This window comes from Protopterus annectens, chromosome 4.part0 (genome assembly GCF_019279795.1).
Source record: "Protopterus annectens isolate FY-2018-M chromosome 4.part0, PAN1.0, whole genome shotgun sequence".
Classification (NCBI taxonomy): domain Eukaryota; kingdom Metazoa; phylum Chordata; order Ceratodontiformes; family Protopteridae; genus Protopterus; species Protopterus annectens.
The window spans coordinates 1,651,175,336-1,651,188,219 of record NC_056733.1 but is presented as its reverse complement, the minus strand read 5'-3'; positions in this window follow the sequence as shown (position 1 = coordinate 1,651,188,219).

Sequence of the window (12,884 nt, the reverse complement as noted above, 5' to 3'; positions counted from 1 at the left end):
GAGATATATATGCACACATACACAGACAAGAAGGCATTCAGTCACACATACAGAAACTCATATGAACACAAACAGAATTGCACTCTATCCCACATATGCAGACACACACAAACATATACATACACACATATAAACACACACTCACACAATCATACACACATTGAGATATTTGCCTAAACTGCTGCTGTGCTTAATTCCTTTAGTTTTGGTTTACTTATTTGTCTCATGCTTGCTAAACATGGTTTTAAGAGCCAAGGTTATCTTGGGGGAAACAAAATGTCAGCTCCTTGTAACTATTACTGCTGTAGTTAGTTTTGTCATTAGAGGTTTCTTTTTTTTTTGTTTTCTATTTGGTACTTACTAAGCATTCATGTCTTCCTAATAAACATTAATGTTTTTAATGTGTCTAAAAAAGAGAGCAGATATTTTTTCATTGTCAATGCTTCATGGAAGCTGCAGACTTTTTCCCAGACTCTCCTCATATAATAATACCCTGTTAGAGAACGCACTTGCAGTCTGTGTATGTCTGCCATATTCTAATATGGCTGAGAAACATAATAGTTCCAGCCTCAGTACTTTACATTGTAATGCATTCTCTTCAGCCCCAAGCAAGATAGACTGCAGACTGGTGGTCTCAGGGACTCTAAACATAACTGATTAGTACTGCAGAGGAATTTTCAAACATTTGTTAATCCAAATACCTCCAAAAGCCACACACATATTGGAAAAATGAAATTGATATGGAGAATACAAAAAGATCATTCTCAAATGCAATAATCTGAACCAAACCTCTTCGAGCAAAAAACATCTGGACAAAGCAATAAATAATGGGGGGGCAAAGGCCCACAAATAGGGACATTTTTAAGTATTGCTTTTACAAACTTAGAACATTGATAGAATAACAGAATTCGCATTGACATTAATTTTCTGAAGGGTATGAAGTCTGAAACTCAAATGCCTGTCATTATTTTCCGACCTCATTCCACAGTGATTTACTAGTGAATTGACAGAAAACCGCAATTCTATGAGAAACAAACCAAAAATTTGTGGCAAAAATCTGGACACTGTGCAAAAATTTATACAATTGAGAAGTATGAACCAAACTTCTTCAAAACCCATATATATCAGAAAAAAATACAATGGATATGTAGGGGAAAAAACAGCTTATTTTGTCTCCATGAATCCAGTCTGTAAATCCCATACAAGCTGATGGAATTCTCTATATTTTTGAGCCCTCACTATACAACATGACTATTTAGCAATGAACAACAGTATCTCAAAGAACAGCATGTTGAACATTCAACTACAAGGACCTGCATACAATTACTATATCACATTAAATACTTAAATGACTAATTCAATCTTGAGTATAGATTTCCACTACATATAACTTGCCTCATGTGACAACATTTCTTATCCTCCCAGCTGCTCTGCATTTCTCAGTATTTTCATAAGTTGAATATTCAGTTTCTTTTTGAGTTTTTGAGTTTTGTCAACGCAGCATTTTTGGGAAATGGGGTAGTTCTTCATGTCAGCCATTACTGGTATTTCATTTTGGTCCATTTTTCTATCAGCAGATAAAAATATTTATCTTTATTTTTTTTGTTTTTTGTTTTTTGCAAACTGTATATAGATCTGTGAAGTCATTTACAATTCCATGTGACCATTAATAAAGCAGGGTTTTGGCAAAGTCATTGTTATTACTCCCTCCCCATCTGTAAGTAGTTACTAACTACTAAGATCTTGAAATAGTTGTAGTAGGGGGACAGCTACACAAACCATTTTAAGGACTCCCATTTCTGAATAAAAGATACATGTCTCACAGCTGTGTCCTAGTCATTCATTATAACTGGATTTGCGGAGTTAAAGATCTGCATATACATTTTTATTTTGAACTTAAGTCATGTCTCCTTGTAACAGCTTGGAAAGCATGACTTTTTTCTACTTTCTTCTTGCAGACTGGATATTCATAAATTTAACCATTAACCAGTTTCTGTCCTGAAGCTGCTTTATCAAGCACTCATTTTGAATATTTAGAGACTGTTAGCACGGCCATGTCAATTGCACAACAGTCCTTACGATGTTCTTTTCCTGTTTAGATATCAGCTGTTGAATTCCTGTGCTGATATAATACTAGGGCATTGAATTCTCAAAGCACATTAACAACTTCTCCATTGTCACACTGTTCCAATAGTACTGTACTTGGGGATGACATATAAGTAGCACTTTTCCATGGGCACCATTAGGAGTGTGTTTTGTTTCAATACTTTTTTAACCATTTCTTGAAGAAACTATTAGCATCTGGATTTTCTTCTCACATTATGCTAGTCACACCGTTTAGCATACAGGGACTAGTAGGAACAACAGTCATAGACATCTCTTTGAGTGTCTTGACCAAATTGCTTACATTCCAGGCCAGAACTCTTCATTTCTGATACACTCAGCTCACTACTTTCACAAGACGTCCTCTGTAACTATGTGTAACTGTTGGAAAACACATAGTGTAGTAGCAATGAAAATTGGGAAAAGACAACACTGAGTACTACAGTGGGAGATGCCTTGCTTTCAAGGTATATACACACAGGAGATTTGGGATTATGTATGTCATGAGTGTAATCAGTCTCAGCTGCATCATAGATTTCCTTTTACATGGCAGACACTGTAAATGAAACATGAGTGAAGTAATTACATTAAATAGCCCTATGTATGCAAGATATACATGTGTGACTGTATCTACAGGTGCATTTCATTTAGTACTGCAGAACACTGCAAACAGTCAGCATCTCTTGGTTTGAACAATAACAGAGTAAGTATTAGTAGGATAAACACTTCTAAAGTAAATGAAGCAGGCAATCACTAGAAGCAGAAAAGTAAATCTCAAAATTAATGATATGTGAGTATACAGGTATTGTCATAGATAGCGGCAATACAGTATTGTTATGACATTTGCAAGTATTGAATGACATATGCGCTGCCATGTAAATCAGACAGTAGTCACAATTTGCATCTTTCGGTTTTTCCCGGTTAGGGGTCGCCACAGTGGAACTCTGGTCCGCTAATGATTGGCAGTAGAGTTTTACATGCTGGCTTGCCAGGCCTAATGCACAACCTTCAATGAAGGAACGCCCATTCACGCATGTCATCACACAGAAGACGCTCTAACTGAGAATTGAATGGGCAAAGTCTAACTGTGAGGCGACAACGCTACCGCAGCACCGACAGTAGTCACAATAATGACAGAAAAAAAAATAACTCAAAAAGACTGCAGATAGGTAGGGATAACAGAGATCACACAGAAGGGCTAGCAATGGCAAATCTTTAAATATACCATAGGGAAAAATCATGAGCAGGCCATAACATTTGAGATTTGGCAACTATTTAAATCATGCTGTCTGACAAGATATGCCATGCTGAATAAACCAACATCAGTGCATTATGTAAAAGTACTACTCTATGCAGATTGCCCCCTGTCATATATGTAATCCTACAGCACTAAAAATATTATAACATATCAAACTAGCTATGATGTTAGTAATGCATTATAATTCCATAGCTGTTCCCTTGTGTCAACCATTTTGTGCTACTTGACAAGGCAGAATTGAATGTTGACATTTATGCCATCCAATGAAAGAAAGCACTGCAGCATATCAGAGCTCCACTTTAATTGAAGTTATATAGTTGCAGGGATACAGAACAGTCAATATACTGTAGGAATTTGCCCCAGAAACAGTACGACAATCTCCAGTTGTGCTGTAGCCAAAAAAGAAAATAAATAATAATAATAATAATAATAATAATAATAATAATAATAATAATAATAATAACAACAACATGCCTTTCCTTGGCAGCATTAGCATTGACTATAAACTACTGCTGCATTTTTTGTTTGCGAACTGTATGCCTGCTACCCACATTAGTGGTCAGTGTCCGAACCACCCCAACTAGTTGAAGAATATACTTTTTTGTTTTGTGACAATTCTTACTGATTTGTAAATAATTATTTACTACTGTTCAAGACCAGAAATGCACTGGTTTTCAACACAGAACATGTCTCATTCTGTTCTTGTTGATGTACAAGCTGAGCAGAAAATCGATTTGGTCAGATAAACTTCTTTTTTTATTCTTCATTTTTTTTGTCATATTTTCCTTGGAAAGTGTACTTTGCCTGCTTGTAAGAGGACCACTTTGTGTGTGCAGACTGATTGGCTTTCACTTAAACAGAAACTTTTCTTTCATCTTTGCAATGTTCTTTGTTATTGAGGGACTGGATGGCATTTTTTTTGGTCACTACGATCAGACAGATCTGTTTAAACACAATCTGTATGCACCCCACCCTACTCTTCACATCTTCCATTTAGGTTTTTATTTCCTTTTATGTACTCTGCCTCACTTTGCCTGAAATTATGTAGTAGCAGTCAGACAGAATGGCCAGTGTGCTGTAAGTTTGCTTATGGCAAATATTTTTGGTTTATTATAAATATCCACATTTGTTTGCATGTGTTCCTTTAGTAGCATATCCTATGTCACACTATTGCATTCATGCTTCCTGTTAAATAGAAGATGAGAATTGTTATGATAAGCTGATGCAGTGTTATGTCTCTTTAAATTTTAATAATGTAGTAAGATAAGCATAGCTGCCTCTCTGGCAGTCTCACTGCATATAATATTTTGGTGATTAAATTAAAATTATTATACTTCTGCAGCTTATAGGTACAGTATACAGATTTTATAATGTGCATTTCCTGCACTTCCAGTACTTAGTTTGCAAATATCAACTGACTTGTCTTACCATTAAGTGTTGGATGCAGCATTACCTGCAGTTTTTTTTCCTGAGAGTTTTACATTGCTGTTATTGTTAATTTTTTGTATATCTTTTTCTTTTTCTTACAAATCAATCTACTGCATCAATCCCTATATCTTCCATTGCATCTTTTTTGATGGCAGAAGTTTGCCCCATAATCAGTATATGTGCTGCAATCAGTCATAAACATTTCCATGGCACCAAATAACAGCTTTAGTAAGAATGACTATTAAATATAAATTACTCTTCTAGTTAGTGTGCTGACAATTCCTCACTGATTATAAAGTATTACTTTCATTGCAATTCAGAACCAGATACTTACTGTTTTTTTTTTAACTCTAGAAATAGCTCATTATGTGCTTCTTCTGATGTATAGTTAAACTAAAAGTATCTTAGGTCACATGGACTTCTTTTTGTTTTTTTACCCCCCCCCCCTTTTTTTCTTTATATTTTAATTTAATAACTTTGGGAAACTATAATTTGCCTGATTGAAATTGAACCTCTGTGCATGTGTACAGATTGACTGGCTCTTGCTTATGTGGCAGCTTGGAGAGCATCACTTCCCTTCTACCCTTAATTCCTCAACTACCTCCTTCTCTCCTCCTATAATTTATCTCATCTACACTCCATCCACTTTCCCCACATCGTCTCCTGTTTACTGCAAAAGCTCTCTCAGACTCTGCCATAACTTAGTGTGAGGGAAAGGTTAGTTTGCTTTTGCTTTCTTCTATTTTGTATTGTTTCATTGCCTTCTTCTATTTTGTATATTGTGATTTATTTTCTTTCCACTGTTTTACTTGTATTTTTCTAGTCTTTTTATTTAAATTAGGAAAGAGGCCACAGGTGTGTATCTTCTCTTGTGAGTCACACAAAAATTAGAACAGGTCAATTAAGGTTAATCATCTGTGAACTGAGGATGAAGCCTGGAACTACACCGCCTATTTAAGGGGTAAAATAAAGCATTTCAATGCTTTACTGAAAAAGCTCACCCAAACTCTGCCACAACTTACTGTGAGGGAAATGTTAATTTGTTTTGCTTTCTTGTATTTTGCATTGCTTCATTGCCTTCTTCTAGTTTGCATATTGTGGTGTATTTTATTTAAACAGTGTTTTACTTGTATTGTGCTTTTAATTGCATATTTAAACTAAGAAGATACCACAAATGTGTCTCTTATGAGTAACACATAAATTAGAACAGGTAAATTAATCACCTGTGAATGAAGGGTGGAGTCTGGAACTAAACCTTCTATTTATAAGAGGTAAAATAAAAAATTTCAAGGCTTTGCTGGAAAAGCTCACCCAGACTCTACCACAACTTGCTGTGAGGGAAAGGTTAGTTTGTTTTTTTCTTGCTTGGATTTTGCATTGTTTCATTGCCTTCTTCTATTTTGTGTATTGTGATTTATTTTCTTTGCACTGTGTTTTTTGTGTTCTGCTTTTAATTGCATATTTAAACTAGGAACCATCTTTCTAGCTGCCTGCCCCATATGCTAATTTGATCACATATCTCCTTCCCTCTCCACTTTCATTGGCTATTGTGAGTAAGCACAGATTTATAATTTTGTGAAATCATTCCCCTTTAACTATTTAAATTTATTGCCCACCTCACTGTATTCCATAGAACCAGAGTGCAAAGTACCTACCCCTTCCAATTTATCTTGCTCTTTTAAAATTAGTGACCATTCACTTAGATAGCTAAAGCTTAAATTATCTCCTCTTTCATATCTAACTGATTAGTGCACACTGCAGTTGTTAGGATATTAATCAATCTTTTCCATCTTGCCTATAAAGTCTGCAACATCTACTCCAAGTCCACCATTTATTGGAGAGCTTACATTCTGCTGCTTAGTACTAATCTTGGGATTAGCGCTTCTGTTTTGCACCTGGTAATATAAGGAACACAGGGACATTTCTTGGAGACTGCTGATCACCAGAAAGCCTACTAACTGCTTAATAGGTGCTAGCTTGAATTTGTGCTTATATTTTGCTCCTGGTGAGAGAAGGAGCATAATGCATTGATTAGTGACTGTTTCTGGTTAGGCAGTTGACCTTCCTGATTGGTCTGGTTACTATTCACAATACCTACCAGGAAAAGGCTACACACGAATATAGACACTTACATCATCTGGGCCAAGACTGTGGATCACCAAACTGCCTGTGGCTCTCTTCTCATCTTGGAATTGGTGCTACTGTTATGCATCTGGTGAGAGAAGAAGCAAAGGAGCACTGTATCCCAACAGAGCGAAGCTGTGGTGAGACCAGCACTAGTAGTAACCAGGCAGTAGCCATTTAGGTGACTCCTCTCTTTTCATCATTCCTGAGAAGCTAATTCTTTATTTTCAGTAAGTACTGTTTGATTTGCTTCTGACTTCAGAATATCTGTCTAAATACTTCATACATAAATCATCAGAGTTTACTTATTAGTTTCCCCTCAGCTGTTTGGCACTGCTCTGTATAGACACAAATGCCTTGAGTTGACATTTTCCTGTAAAAGCACCATTGAAATTTCACCAATACCTAGATGCACAGAAGACAACTAATTTGTGCTGACAATGCTCCCAGACTTGCAAAACAGAAACTTCTGGCATTACGATATATTTTCAATCCAGCTCTCTAATCGATAAAAAAGGTCTGTTTTCATGGATATGAACTTTCCTACTGTGTGTGTTACCAGCTTGCTGGATGTGGGCAATCTGAGTCAATGCAGAAATCATCAAATGTGTACTGTCAACCAGTAAATTCTCAAACAAACTGATATGGTATGTTAATGATGTATTTATATAATGTCACTCCAGGCAAAGCTGTCACATAAACGCACTCCTAATGTCAGTAAAGTTGTCAGTAGTACACACTCTGCACCCATTACATGCAATTCAGAGCAAACTGATAGGCCCACATATGCTGAGAAACTTAAATGTAATCCTTCTAAAGCATAAAGACCTCCAAGATGATGTACACATAAAAAAATACCCTCAACAGCACCAAATGCATTCTTTCAAAACAATACCCACAACAACATGTAGAAACACATCTCATGGAGACTCTACTTCTAAGCCTGTAAATCAAGCCATCACATGGTACAACATTCTGGTCACTGGAGACTCCATTGTGAGACAGACTGATGTCCCTCTCACTAGGCTAAGTAAGGAGAAAGTCATGGTCAGTTGCTTATCAGGGGCAGGATCCACCTCATTCTGCATGCACACAGGTCATTGGGCCACAAGTACCAGTATGACTCAGTCATAGCCCATGTGGGTGGAAATGACTTAAGACATACCTCCCTAGACTATATGAAGACAGACATCATGGAGCTCCTAGGATATGTGAACCAGGCTTGTATGAGCCTTGCATTGAGCTGCATTTTGCCTTCTCCAAGGGTGATGCCACTATACAAACAAAATATTACTGATTTCAATAATTGGCTTCATTTCTGGTGTCATTCTAAGGTGGTGCAATATTTGTCAGCATGGAAAGAGATGGTCTACAGTCCATGCTACTTTGCCAGGGATGGTCTGCACCTCTCCTCTCTAGGCTTTCAAATATTAACTAAAACATTGCCCTTTCTCACAGTGTCTTTTTTAGACAATGCCAAACTGAAAATACTTCTGACACAGCAAATCAAAACTGAGAAAATATAAAGGTGTTATTGCTCAAAGCTAGGAGTCTAAACAAAAAAAAACTCCACCTCCTAGAAGCTCTCTTCACCGTAGAGAAGGCTGAAATCTGTGCAGTCACTGACATGTGGTTTAAAGCTGCAGAGAGCACACCAACAGCGCCAGGTTATAATGCCTTCCACACATTTTAACAGGCTACTGCACAGACAGGGACTAAGGTGGCTGTGTCTCAGTTTACATTAAAAATAAATATACCTCAAGGCTCATCAAACAGGACAATACACTTGAGCTTCTCCAAGTTTAAATCACCATAGAAAAATCCAATACCACATCCTTGCAAGCTATAGGTCCCCCCTCTATGAGCCAGGAAACCGACTGGATGCACTCACCATCCAACCCAATACCATATGAATGGGTGACACTAATTACCCCACTACTAACTGGGAATCATATAGAACACCAAATGTACAGGTGCAGAGATTCATGGATTTTGTAAACACAAACTCCCTAGACCAGATTGTCAGTATACCAACCAGGGGTGCAACCATATTGGATTTAGTCCTCATTAATATGGAGGAGTGCTGCATACCACCTTATGTAATGTCTTCTCTGGTAAGGTCAAAACACAAAATGGTCTCCTTTGAAGTAAAAATAAAACCTGGAACCCCAGCTAACCCTGGAATATCCAGGAACAACTCTAAGGATAACTTCTTACTATTAAGTAATAACCTGGCAAAATTTCAAGCCCCCATAAACCCTGAAATCAATGCTGTCTACGAGGAACTTTTCACAGAAACCCTATATAAGAATGCGAGTAGCTGCATAGAGACAGCTGTACTGACCAGGAAGAAGTACAGAACTTACTCAAAAAACAAGCCACCCAGGTGGAATCATGACATCAATAGTCTATATAACATAAGGAAGAAAATCATGGAAAAAATTAGGAGGTACAGCACCTAGCAGGATAAAAGCACTCTGATCAATATAAACAAACAACACAGAGGACAAATAAAGTCTACCAAACCCAGATTTGAGGTAAATTTGGCATCCCAGGTCAAGGACATCCACAAGGCAACCTATTTCTGCAAACTCAAAGGCAATACACAGCTGTGTGCAGACCTCAGTGTTAATGGAGTCACCTATACTGAACCAAGTCACTGCAAGTTGTCAGAACTTTTTCAGATGATATAAGAATGTCATCTGGTCTTGATAAATGTGCAAAAGGGACCTTTAAAGCAGGAAAACTGCAGCACCAAGAAAACATCTGTTTGTGACAAGAATGTGATATAAAAGAACTTGAGCAAGAGGGAGTGTATAAGTATCTGGGAACTGATGAATGATCAACAATAAAACATGAACAAATGCAAATAAAACTTAGTAAGAGATACTTTAGAAGATTTCAATTAATCGTGAAAACAGTGTTGACAAGTACAAACAAAATTTAAGCTATAAACCAATTTGCTCATCCTGTCCTAACTTACAGTTTTAGAGTGACTGACTGGCCCCAAAATGTGTTGGATTAGACAGGAAAACAGGAAGGATGCTTCATGCTCACCAAATTATTTATAAAAATCAATGCATACCAAGATTATATATTCCCCGTTCCAAAGGAGGGATGATTCTCCATGAAATTGATTACATGTATAGATCTGAAATTGTGGGACTGCACACATATCTGCTGACCTCACAAGACACAAATGTAGTGAAAGTTTTGAAACATGAGAAGAATAAATCTAAGATAACTTCTCTGCTTAGTCTAGCGGAAGCATAGCAGCATCAAGCTGAAATGGCAATCAAACCAGAAGTAGATAAAAATCAGGCAGCAACTGAATGTGCCAAAAATGAAAGAATATAAGGTGAATGACCAGATGAGAAGGCAAGAAATGTGAAAAATGCATAAATATAGTTGTAAGTATAGAAAACCTCTGGAAGAACCTCATGTTGAACAGGATCAAATGGAGGAATGGTTAAGGAGAGGCAAATTCAAACCATAGGATGAAAGGTTAATATTAGTGGCCCAAGATAGTGGGCTACATAGATGTTGGTTTACAAAGTCCATTGAACAAGTTGGAGAAACAGACAAATGTAGGTTCTGTAAAACAGAATTGGAAACAGTTGCACACTTCTTTTATGGTTGTGACATACTAATGGCAGAAAGACTGTATACTGAAAGGCATAATAATGTGGCAAGACTGCTGTACTGGGGATTGTGCAAACATTATGGCATTGAAGTGGCAGAAAAACACTGGAGACAAAGTATCATAGAAAGTGATGAAGTCTACATAACACGGAATCACCCATTACCAACAGTTCAAAAGGTAGATGATAGAAAACCAGATATGATATATCCAGATGCAGTCTATAAGCACTTATATGAGTGCATGGATTGTACTATCCCAAACAGAACCAAGACGCTATCCTCCAAAAAAGGAAGCCAATCTGGTGGTCCCCTGCCATAAACAAACTGTACAACAGAAGGAAGAAACTGTTGCAAAAGAGAGTAAAATCCCATGAGTGGAGGAGCTCCCTGGTCAGCCTCAGTAACAAGTTGAGATCCCTTATATGATCCTCCAAAGCTAGCTATGGAAACAAAATCACCACTAATTCTAAGAACAACCACAAAGCATTCTACAGCTATGTCAAGAATCTTGATGGCAACACCCAGATCTGCTCTGAGTTACAGCAAAATGGCATGAAAATTACAGAACCAACTGATATTGCCAACATCCTGGCAGATAGGTTCAGTGCTAACTTTACCCCACCCCCCTCACCCCCTAAAGGGCCCATATCTATACAGGAAGAATGCAGAGTCACTGTAATCACAACTATGCAGGTAAAAGCTTCACTCTCTAAAGCCAAAAACACAGCATCCATGATCATTGAAATCACCATGGACAACATCCCAGGCTGCGTGAACTTCAGAATGAACTAGCTTCCCACTTAAGCACCATGTTCAATAATAGCCTTGCATCAGGCTTTGTGCCCACTGAATGGTGCACAGCAATAGTTATCCCACTCCACAAAGGGGGAGCCACCACTGATCCAAGGAACTTTAGACCTATTAGCCTGACGAGCCTGGTTTGCAAGGCCTTGGAACGTATCATCATGGACCTCATAAGCAAAGACATTGGTAACCTCCAAACTCTGGATTCCACCCAGTTCAGGTTTGTGAAAGGCAGGTTACGCCTCCTGAACCTGATCGACTTCTTTGAGGCAGTCACCAAAGACATAGATGAGAGTAAGGTGGTTCACACAGCCTATCTTGACCTCGCCAAGGCTTTCGACACCATCCCCCATTCTAGAATTATAGCTAAACTCACTAAACTAGGTTTAAATCCGTATGTCACAAGATGGGTTGCCAACTGTCTCACTGACAGAACCCACACTGTAAAAGTTGCAGACTCCAAATCTGACCTCAAAGCAGTGAAAAGTGGAGTACCACAGGGTTCCATCCTGGGACCTCTCCTGTTTGGTATCTAGTTCTCTGAAGTACAAGTTAACAAAGTTCACAGATGACTGCAAACTAGGAGCCATAGTCAAGTCCCCAAATGATGTGGACATCCTACAGAAGGGCCTCGCTGAGACAGATGCCTGGTGTCAGAGCCATGGCCTCAAGCTCAATGCCAAAAAGTGCAGTGTCATCCCCTTTGGTAAAAACTCTGTACCCATGAACTACCACATAGGCAACAATCTACTTAACATGGAATGTGTGATAAGAGACCTTGGGACCCAGGTGGACAGTAGTCTCTCCTTTGATAGTCACATCGCCACAGTAGTCAGGAAGTCCTTCTACATGGCACACCTCATCATAAAAGGGTTCTCATCCAGGAAAAAAGAGGTCATTGTTCCCCTCTACTCGACACTCATTAGACCCATTATAAAGTACAACGCCCCTTTTGGAATGTACCTCACAAGACATCTGCAGCAGCTGGAAAGGCCACAGAAGTATCTCAGAAAGAGGATTACTGGCCTCAAACAAATGCCCTACACTGACCACCTCAAAAAGCTCCAGCTTTACTCCATAGCATATCACCTACATTGAGGTGATCTCTGCCTAACATATAAAGCTATGTCAAACTCAGAGCTGTTGAACATGCTACACCTAAAGAAATCCCAATCCCTCTGAGCTACATGCTCTAGGGACATAAACCTTGTCACCACAATAAACAGGACATGCTGGAGGGATAGATTCCTGTCCCAGAGACTTCCCATACTCTGGAACAGGCTACACATCTATGTCAAGCAAAGTTCTTCATTAGCACTCTTCAAGAAAAATTTTGATGAGTGGATGGGATATAGGAAATACACCCTGGGGATCACTTCTATGTCTCTGCTCGACAGTGGCATAGGAAAATAACTTACTTGGGTGGCGTAAGCCAGAGAACCTTGTTGGCTAGGCTTACGTAGGCCCTTGGGTCAATAGCCTAGTACCTACCTATGAACCTATGAACCTATATAATGGTCCAAGA